The sequence below is a fragment of the Chaetura pelagica genome, unplaced genomic scaffold (assembly GCF_000747805.2).
Source record: "Chaetura pelagica isolate M959 unplaced genomic scaffold, ChaPel_1.0 scaffold50, whole genome shotgun sequence".
Taxonomy (NCBI): Eukaryota; Metazoa; Chordata; class Aves; order Apodiformes; family Apodidae; genus Chaetura; species Chaetura pelagica.
Window position 1 is genome coordinate 2,656,609 of NW_009952366.1, and position 8,346 is coordinate 2,664,954.

At 31.2% G+C, this 8,346-nt stretch overlaps 1 protein-coding gene across 1 annotated transcript in view; it reads left to right on the forward strand.

Annotated features, from left to right (window-relative positions):
• LRRIQ1 (leucine-rich repeats and IQ motif containing 1) overlaps positions 1 to 8,346 on the forward strand; it is a 106,937-nt gene that overhangs the window by 92,288 nt on the left and 6,303 nt on the right. The window lies entirely within an intron of this gene.

The window sequence follows — 8,346 nt, forward strand, 5'->3', positions numbered from 1 at the left end:
GAACTTACTATAGCTCAGTGGCAGAGGATCCTTTTAAAGTCTTATAATTTTGCCACGCTAATGTTATAGAAATTAACAGAAGAATCTATGTGTAGAAAAAAATTTAAAAAGTCATACTTAAAAGTCATAAAGTGATAGCATTTTAAGTTTCATGGTTTATTTTGTGTACTATAACTGAAGAAAAAATATTTCTGATAATATGACATAGTATATTTTGTCATTCATGTATAATGCCTTTTCCAAAGAAATAATATTCCAAACACAAAAAATGTGCATTACAAAAAATATAGGCAGTATTAAATAACTTTGGCAAAACTATTGACTAAAACTGTTTAAGTAGTGAAGCTTCTTGAAATGCTTTATGTCAAAATAGAAATCAAATTATTTCATAAATAATATGTAATAGCTGGATATGCTTTTTCAATTATGTTTTCATACATGCTGAATTGTCACTTTCAGTGAAAAACAAATAATTCAAGGAAAATATGTAAAAATACTTGATAGTTCTATTTTTTGTCATGCTTTGTAAAGGTTTTGGGATGATTTATTTACAATGTGCTAGGCCACTACAGGCAAAAAATAACAGTGACTACAATTTGTCTGTGCTTATTCACTTGATTTACATTCCTAAAATTAGATTAAATAAAATCCTGGTCTAAAGTGAATCATATCCATGGAGAAAGAATGTGATTATTTCTCTCTGCCTGCCATCTTAGAAAAGGTTTAATTGTGTTCTTAGTTTTCCTGTTTCTCTCCATTGACTAGTGATGAAGTCCCACCATTTAAACTAGATGAGAATTCTAGCTGCTAAGATCCTGAATGTAGGTGAAACAAGTCTAAGCTACTGATGTAAATTGCAAAATTATCACTAATTTAATATATTCAGAATAGAATATGTGCGTATATTGGATAATTGAGTTAAATATACATTGCATTCATATTCATGTGTAACTGCTGTCTATCTAGTAATCTACATTATCTTGCCATCCAGAAAAATAAATAAGGGTAAGATCTTCTGACAAAAAGGCGTGTAGAACTTGCCTATGTTAGGAGCTTGGGAAGAGTAAAGAAAAAAGCGTCATTGTGTTATACCTTCAAAAAGAAGATACTAGGAAAGGAGCAGGAAGGACCTATCAAGTGTCAGAGTCATAAGTGTGAGAGACAGGGAGACAATTTACAGTGCCTGGTAACATTTTTTATATTTTTTTTATTAAATATACATCTACTGCAACACAATTACATACTAATTCTCCTTTCAGTAGTCCAGGAACTAAAGAAAAAAAGGCTCCAGTCTTATGTCTTTCTGTTATACTTTTCTGCATGTGCATCTCTACACGTCTTTTCATCATGGCTTTGAGAAATTAAACAGAGATGATACATTAAATTGTAATTCATATTATATATAAAACCAGGCATTACTAGTATCTTTGTACAATTTATATGCTGTATATAAACATGTCTATTATATTAGTTCTGTTTGCCAAAGACTGTTGCCTTTCAATGATAAAAAATAAATTATTAGCCCTGTAGTATCCTCAGTCTGAAAATGTTATAAACTTGCCTTTATTTAGAATGTATTCATTGTTTAATATTTTTCTGTTGCACTGTCTCTCTTGGTTTTGCTTTCTGAAATATTTAATGAAGAAGCTTATTAATTATTTTAGTGATTTAGTAGATGTATTCCCTTTGAGTTAGCCTGGATGTGTATTGCAGAAGAGCTCAGAAAAAATACCTTAGAGGTGCTCCCATTTGAATTAATTGTTAAATCAAGTTCTTGCATCATTTTTACAGAAGAATTTGACAAGTGATTTGACAAGCCTTAATTGCTAAAATGTTACTAAGTTCATTTTACAACATCCATAATCCTGATTGTTGCTCAGAATTCATTTTTATTATTGGTAGGAAGTTTTTAGCAAACTGTGCCATGCAACTCTGAGATCTTAGCATATGCCAAATACTAGATTCATATATGTTTCTTGTATGCAATTTGTAATCCCTTAATTGTATCAATAAATTTAGAACGTCCAAACTGAAAACAGAGGTATAAAAATTAAAAATAAACTATTTTTAGATATGTTTGTGTAAAAAAAAACCACCTCAAATATGAATGATATTGAAATAAAATGCATCTTATATACTGCAGGGAGATGACTGTACATGAATGATCATGTTTTTGCAAAGACAAAGCACACAATGCTTCAAAGTTGTTATCCTTTAATTCAGTGGTTTTTTAGAAAGGGAAAGTCAATATTTTCAGAAATATTTTGAGGAGCTGCCCAGCTTTGATGTACTTTTTATAGATCTTATTCCCAAGGGTAGGTTCTTAGAATCCTGGTTAAAGAATTTTAAGGTTTTTATCAACCAAATTTACTATTTTTTTCCAAAAAACCTGGGTGGGGTAGATTAATCCTAAACTAAATTCTGTTTCTTGACAAAATAAAATCAATTAAGGAATAAAGGAAATGCTGTGGACATAGTCTATCTCAGTTTAAGGAAAGTATTTGTGTACTTAAAGCATTTGATGTGGTTCCATATTATATGTTCAAAGAGAAAATTAACTGTGGATTAAATTCACCCAGTATTTAAAAAAAAAAAAAAAAAAAAAGCAAGCAAGCAAAACAATATATGGAACCTAAAGAAAACGTAGCAGTTGTTGCCTGTAATAGTTGCCTCTATTGATGGCCAGTATTCTATGTTCTATGAGAACATACATACTAGTTTATACTCGTTCCAAAATCAGGCTTTTTACTTTATGCTCTCTGGTAACTCATTTTTCTTTTCTATTTCTTGAAGAGTTTTTTTGGTGTGGATATTTGTGTCCATTATTGTCTGACCAGGGCCAAGATCTTAACCTTGATGGTAACTTGTGCCAGTAAATTGCAAATATAAGTGTATTAGAATGACCTTTTGCTGATTATATTTTCTACCTTTCAGTTGCACATAAATTTACCTTGCTTTTGTAAAAAAGATCAGAAAAAATAAACTATTTTTCTCTGGTGTATAATTTCTGTAACAATCATAAATGAACCGTGATGGTTAGTGACTTGCAGTCATAGTTATGCAAGACTCAAGTATCAGTCCTTGGTAGCTTTGTTGGCATTTTTATGAGTATTTTTATTAACTCCATAAATATTGGTGTGAATTGCTGATTACTTTCCTGAATACTGCTAGTGTAGTGAACACTAAGTTGAAGATGGGCATAGAAATATTTTGCAAGAATTAAAAGTAAAGTAATTACTTTTTTTTTATACCTAGTTAGACAGGGTTATTTTTTTTAATACTATTTTTTTTATATATACTACCCAGTTTGTGAGTAGGCTATGACAACCATCAACTCCCTTCTATTGTCCTAATCTGGTGCTGGCCGATCAATGTAAAACCTTAAGATGAATCACCTATGTATTTACATTGTCTACCTGTCATCACAATTTTCTGGTTTACTTTTCTCCACAAATCTTAAACCTTATTTTGATTGTACTTTGTGTCTTTTGAACTGTAATTGTCAGGGTTTTCCAGAAGCAACAGCATTTGAATGTGGCATGCAAGAGGAGCTATGCCTCCAATTATTATTTAAAATACTGACCAGATTTCTTAATTCTCCTCTTCCCTGAATTCTAGTCTTCCAGGGAGCATCTGATATCAGTAAAACACTGCTTTCCAAGAAAAAGATAAGTAAGTTTGGATCTGAATCTTGTAATTCCTTAATCACCCCCTAGTTCAAAAAATAACCCATAGGTACTATCTCCACCACAAAATATTTATCAATTTAGTTTCTCAGATAAATTTGAGCTTTACCATTCTGTTAGTCATAGAAATTAAATTAATGAAGTGGGAAGTCTGAAAGTGGAAAGACTTCAAAATCAAAGAAGAAACGAAGAGTAACTTTTATTTCACTTTCCTTTTCATATCTTTCTCTCAATTCTTATTTTTCCTCTTGACAGAACCCCCACCTTGTTTTGGTTTTTTTGCCTTCCTTTATTTTTATAATGAGGGTCCTTAGAAAGTCTTAAAGTCTTCAGTTTTGTTTTCAGTACCGTATGGTATAGCTTCACTTTTTTAAAAAAATCCTGTCTTCCTGCTCCTTTCACCTTAGCATTAGCATTATCTATATATTCAAGTTCCATAATTTGCTATCTTTCATTTAGCATTTGTAAACTCATATGCAGTAAACATCTTATTCTTTGGCTTGCTATTCATGCCTTTACTCGTATTTTATCAAGGGGTTTTAGTGGTCTTTTTTTGTTTCCTTTTTTCTTTTGTTCTACCTGCTTAGTAGACTTCACAGAAGACAACAGTAAAAAGTATGTTTTCTCCTTAGAAATCTGTAGAAATTCTGTAAATCCATAGAAGATATTTACAGTACAAATTGCTTATTCTCATGAGAAGAATACTGAACTAAATTTACCTTAGAATTCACAGCTGCTGCCAGAATTTTAAGAATAAAGCTGTCTTTTCTGTAAGCCACATATGGTTATATGACCACACGACTGTTAGTGGACAAGCGTTTTGCCCAACAAAAGATAGTGACATGACTCCATACTAATAATTTTGTGCTCAGAAAATGAAGGCATAAAATGAATGAGAAAGGGTTTTACAGTTCTGAAGTAATTCAAATTTTCCAGATATCTACTAGAAAAACATGAGTATTGTTTTGAAAATACTTTCAACATGACTTTTTTTTTTTTTTCATGCAGATACATCTGTAGATCTTACCAAAATACAAAATATGCCTCAGAAAAAATCTGTCAATGCACAGTTATACATAATGTATATTTACGTAGTCAGAAGAAAACAGTTAGATATTAGTTAAATCTAACCTATAGGTTGAAAATATGCAAAACAGCCTAAGTCAGGAAATCCTTCAACTTGGTAGAGTAGAGTGGAAACTCAGCAAAAAGTCATGCAGATATATTGGATAATTTAGTAGTGGCACAACTCAATATGAATTTGAAGTTCTTTAATGGCTTCCAAACAAGAACTCACTCATATCCTGGAATTACATTGCAGGTAGATAAAACTCATAATACTGTGTTACATCCAAATTTTTCATCAGACATTGATGCTTGCTTTTAAATAATCAATGAGAAAAATCACTGAATTATAAATTAATAAATCAGTACAATATTCTTCATTATGTACTAAGCATTCTTCAGTAGACTGAACTTTACTCAGCCCTATATGTGAAAATAAACAAGAGGCTTAGATACAGGTGCAGGCTTAGATACTAAAACCTACTTTCTTGTGTATGATAAGTCGGTGTTGATGATAGGATACATTTTATCCAGATGAGAGAAACTATTTGACTACAGATTCAAGAGTTCTGCCTTTTTTTTTTTTTTCCAGTTCTATCACTAGCCTGTTAATTGATATTGAGTGCCATTTTGAATCTATATACATCAATTTTCCCATCTGCAGAAGTAACAATCATTATATATACCATCCTTGTGTAATGCTGATGAAAGGATGATACCATACGAAATGAAAGGGGCCTCCTTCTCTTTTGTGAACTGGATAAATTATTTGAAAGCTGCCATGTCAACAAATGAGTAATGTTACAGATGAATATACACAGGTACAGCCATGCAAATGACGAACTAGTTACCGTATGGTAACAAAACCAATTAGTTACAGTATGGCAACAAACATATCAAGGGATATGTCAAATGGCAGAATGATGCATTTACAAAATAAAGACAGTTGGTGACAATGTAGATCTAACTCTCATTCTTTCAGAGTTTCCTAAATTCACTAACTGCTTTTTAACTGGGGAGATATTGTATTGAATAACAATACAAGTGCAGTAGTCATTCAGGAAATGTTATTAAAAAATTCAGCAGTTTACAATGATGAATCTAGGAAAAAATCGATTTGCACCATTATTTTTTTGCAGTAAAGACATAAATCCTCTGTTAGGATGTGAAGTAAGGCAGGATACATGTCACTATTTATGTGTGCAGAGAAATATTTGTCTTAATATTATCTGCTTGAAAAGAAGGCAACACTCAAAAATTAACATAAAATCATGAAGGTAAAAGTAAATTTCTGGGGTGAAATCCTGCCTTAATCAAAGCCAGTAAGCCAGATTTTAGTATGATACATGTGTATAACACACAAATCAATAATTTCCATGCCCAAGTGTTTTAAAAATTCAGCTAGTGGTGTGATTAAGAAGAAAGTCTGGACTAGGAAAGTATTTATGTATAATTTTGTATAATGTGAATACTCATACATGCAAATTTGACAGATTCTGTGGGAACATATCTTTTTACTCTTTGTTAAACACAGCTGTAAGATACTTCTTTCCTAACCATTTGAAATTAATACGGAGATGCATATATATTTTTCAATGTACTAGCTATCAAACAGCACATAGCTAATCTTTTTGTACAGACTACAGAATGCTAATTTTCAAGATGCAGCTTAATTCACTTTCAGATTATGTATTTTTAAAATTATGTAAATGTAGATTTTAAAAGGCAATTAGAACTTGCTTTCTTTTCGGTCTAGGGCGGAAAACAATACATTATCTCATATAATTTAATAATATGTGTTTTGAATTATGAAAATAATTGAAGAACTATGTGTAACAGATACACAGAGGCATTTCCTAATTTTTAAGGACTTAATTTTACATCTGGATAGTCTTTTATTAGAGTTTGGGTGTTCTTGGGGAGGGCTGTTCATTTTTTTAAAAGACAGAACAGGTAAAAACAAAAAAAAAAAAAAAGGGAAAATCCGTTCTGAGTCATTGCTGTACATGTAACTTAGATACCCATTTGGAACCTGGGAACCATTAGAATTACCACAAGGATTTATGTCATATGATATGAGTAAATAATAATAATAATTATAGGGGTTTTTTGCTGTGGGAGATTTGTCAAGTAGCTTCAAAAATATTTCTCAAGTTATTGCACAGAAATATCCAGTAATGAATACTGGGATGCAGCAGAGTTGTTGCATTGGAAGGCAAAGATATGTCTATAGTTTTCTTCCTCAAGACATTTTTTGCTTGCTTTTTTTCCTTCTAATTTGTCTCTTTTTCATTGCTGACTTTTCCACACTTGTGTCCCCTAATCCTTTGTTTTACTATGAACAATTCTTGTTTCTGCTCCTCCAGCTTCTAATTCCAGCATAAGTTTCTTCCCCCATGCACTCTTAGGCTTCCTTTCCACAGTCACCATCAAGTCTTGTGTTTATTTCCACAGATCCTTGCCTGATTACTTTTTTCTTCTCTATCTCTTCTCCCTGTATTATCCAGCTATTCTTCAGATTCATCATGTCCTAGTTTAAATCTCCTCCAAATTTGGCCTGATTTAGAGTAGTATTTAGGCAGATGTTGAGTCCAAACTCATAACCTACTTACTCTCTGTATCCTTTTTTATCATCACACTTATTTTCACTTATTTTAATTATGTAAATTCTGAGGCCCCATCTAGTGCCCTTAATCTGTTTTCTTTATTGCCTAGTCTGATTATATAGGTACTTCAATTTGTATATACTTTATGCAGATTTGGACAGACCCTGAAAGCAATGTTCTGTTACTTGGCAGATTTCAAGTCCCCTCTGCAAAGGGCAACATAAATATTTCACATATTTTTGTAGAAGTGCCCGACTTCAACTGAAGACAAATGCTTAATATGTAAAATTTCATCCTGTCAAAATTGGGGAAATAGATAAGGAGCTGGAAAACAAAATAAATATTAATCTTTACTAACTGATGATGCTAAAAGTCCAGGTTGTAGTTAGGAAAATGTTATATTTTACAGGAACATATTTGGAGCATTACATTTGATATACTGTTTATTTTAAGTGTCTAAAACAGTAATTAATAAATGCCTTAAACATTTTTGCAAATGCTTATCTATATGAATTCTTTTATGTGACTGAGTCACATTTTAGAGTTCAGACTGTTCAAGTGTGTAATTGTCAGCATCATCTTGTTAGAACAGCATCAACGTTTAATAAACAAAGATATCTAAGTTCATTGTTTCTATAAAATTATAAGATTAACCTCTCATCCTACCAACTTGAAGTTAAGATTTACGAACAAATTTAGTCCTTTGCTTACAAAAACCCAAGATTAATCATTAGTATCTTTTATCTTCAGATCTCTATGTGGAAAGGATATATATATTTGTGTGGAATTTTGTATAATATGCTTCTCAATATATATGTATGAAATACAAAAATGTAATGTAAAATTGCAATACAGTAAATATATTTTTGTTTTTATGTAAACAACACAACTAAAAAAAAATATTTTGCTGCTACTTCAGTGTTGCCATAAGTAACAATATTTAAAAGTAACTTTTCTGTGATTATAATGTTTATTTTCTTCACAGATCT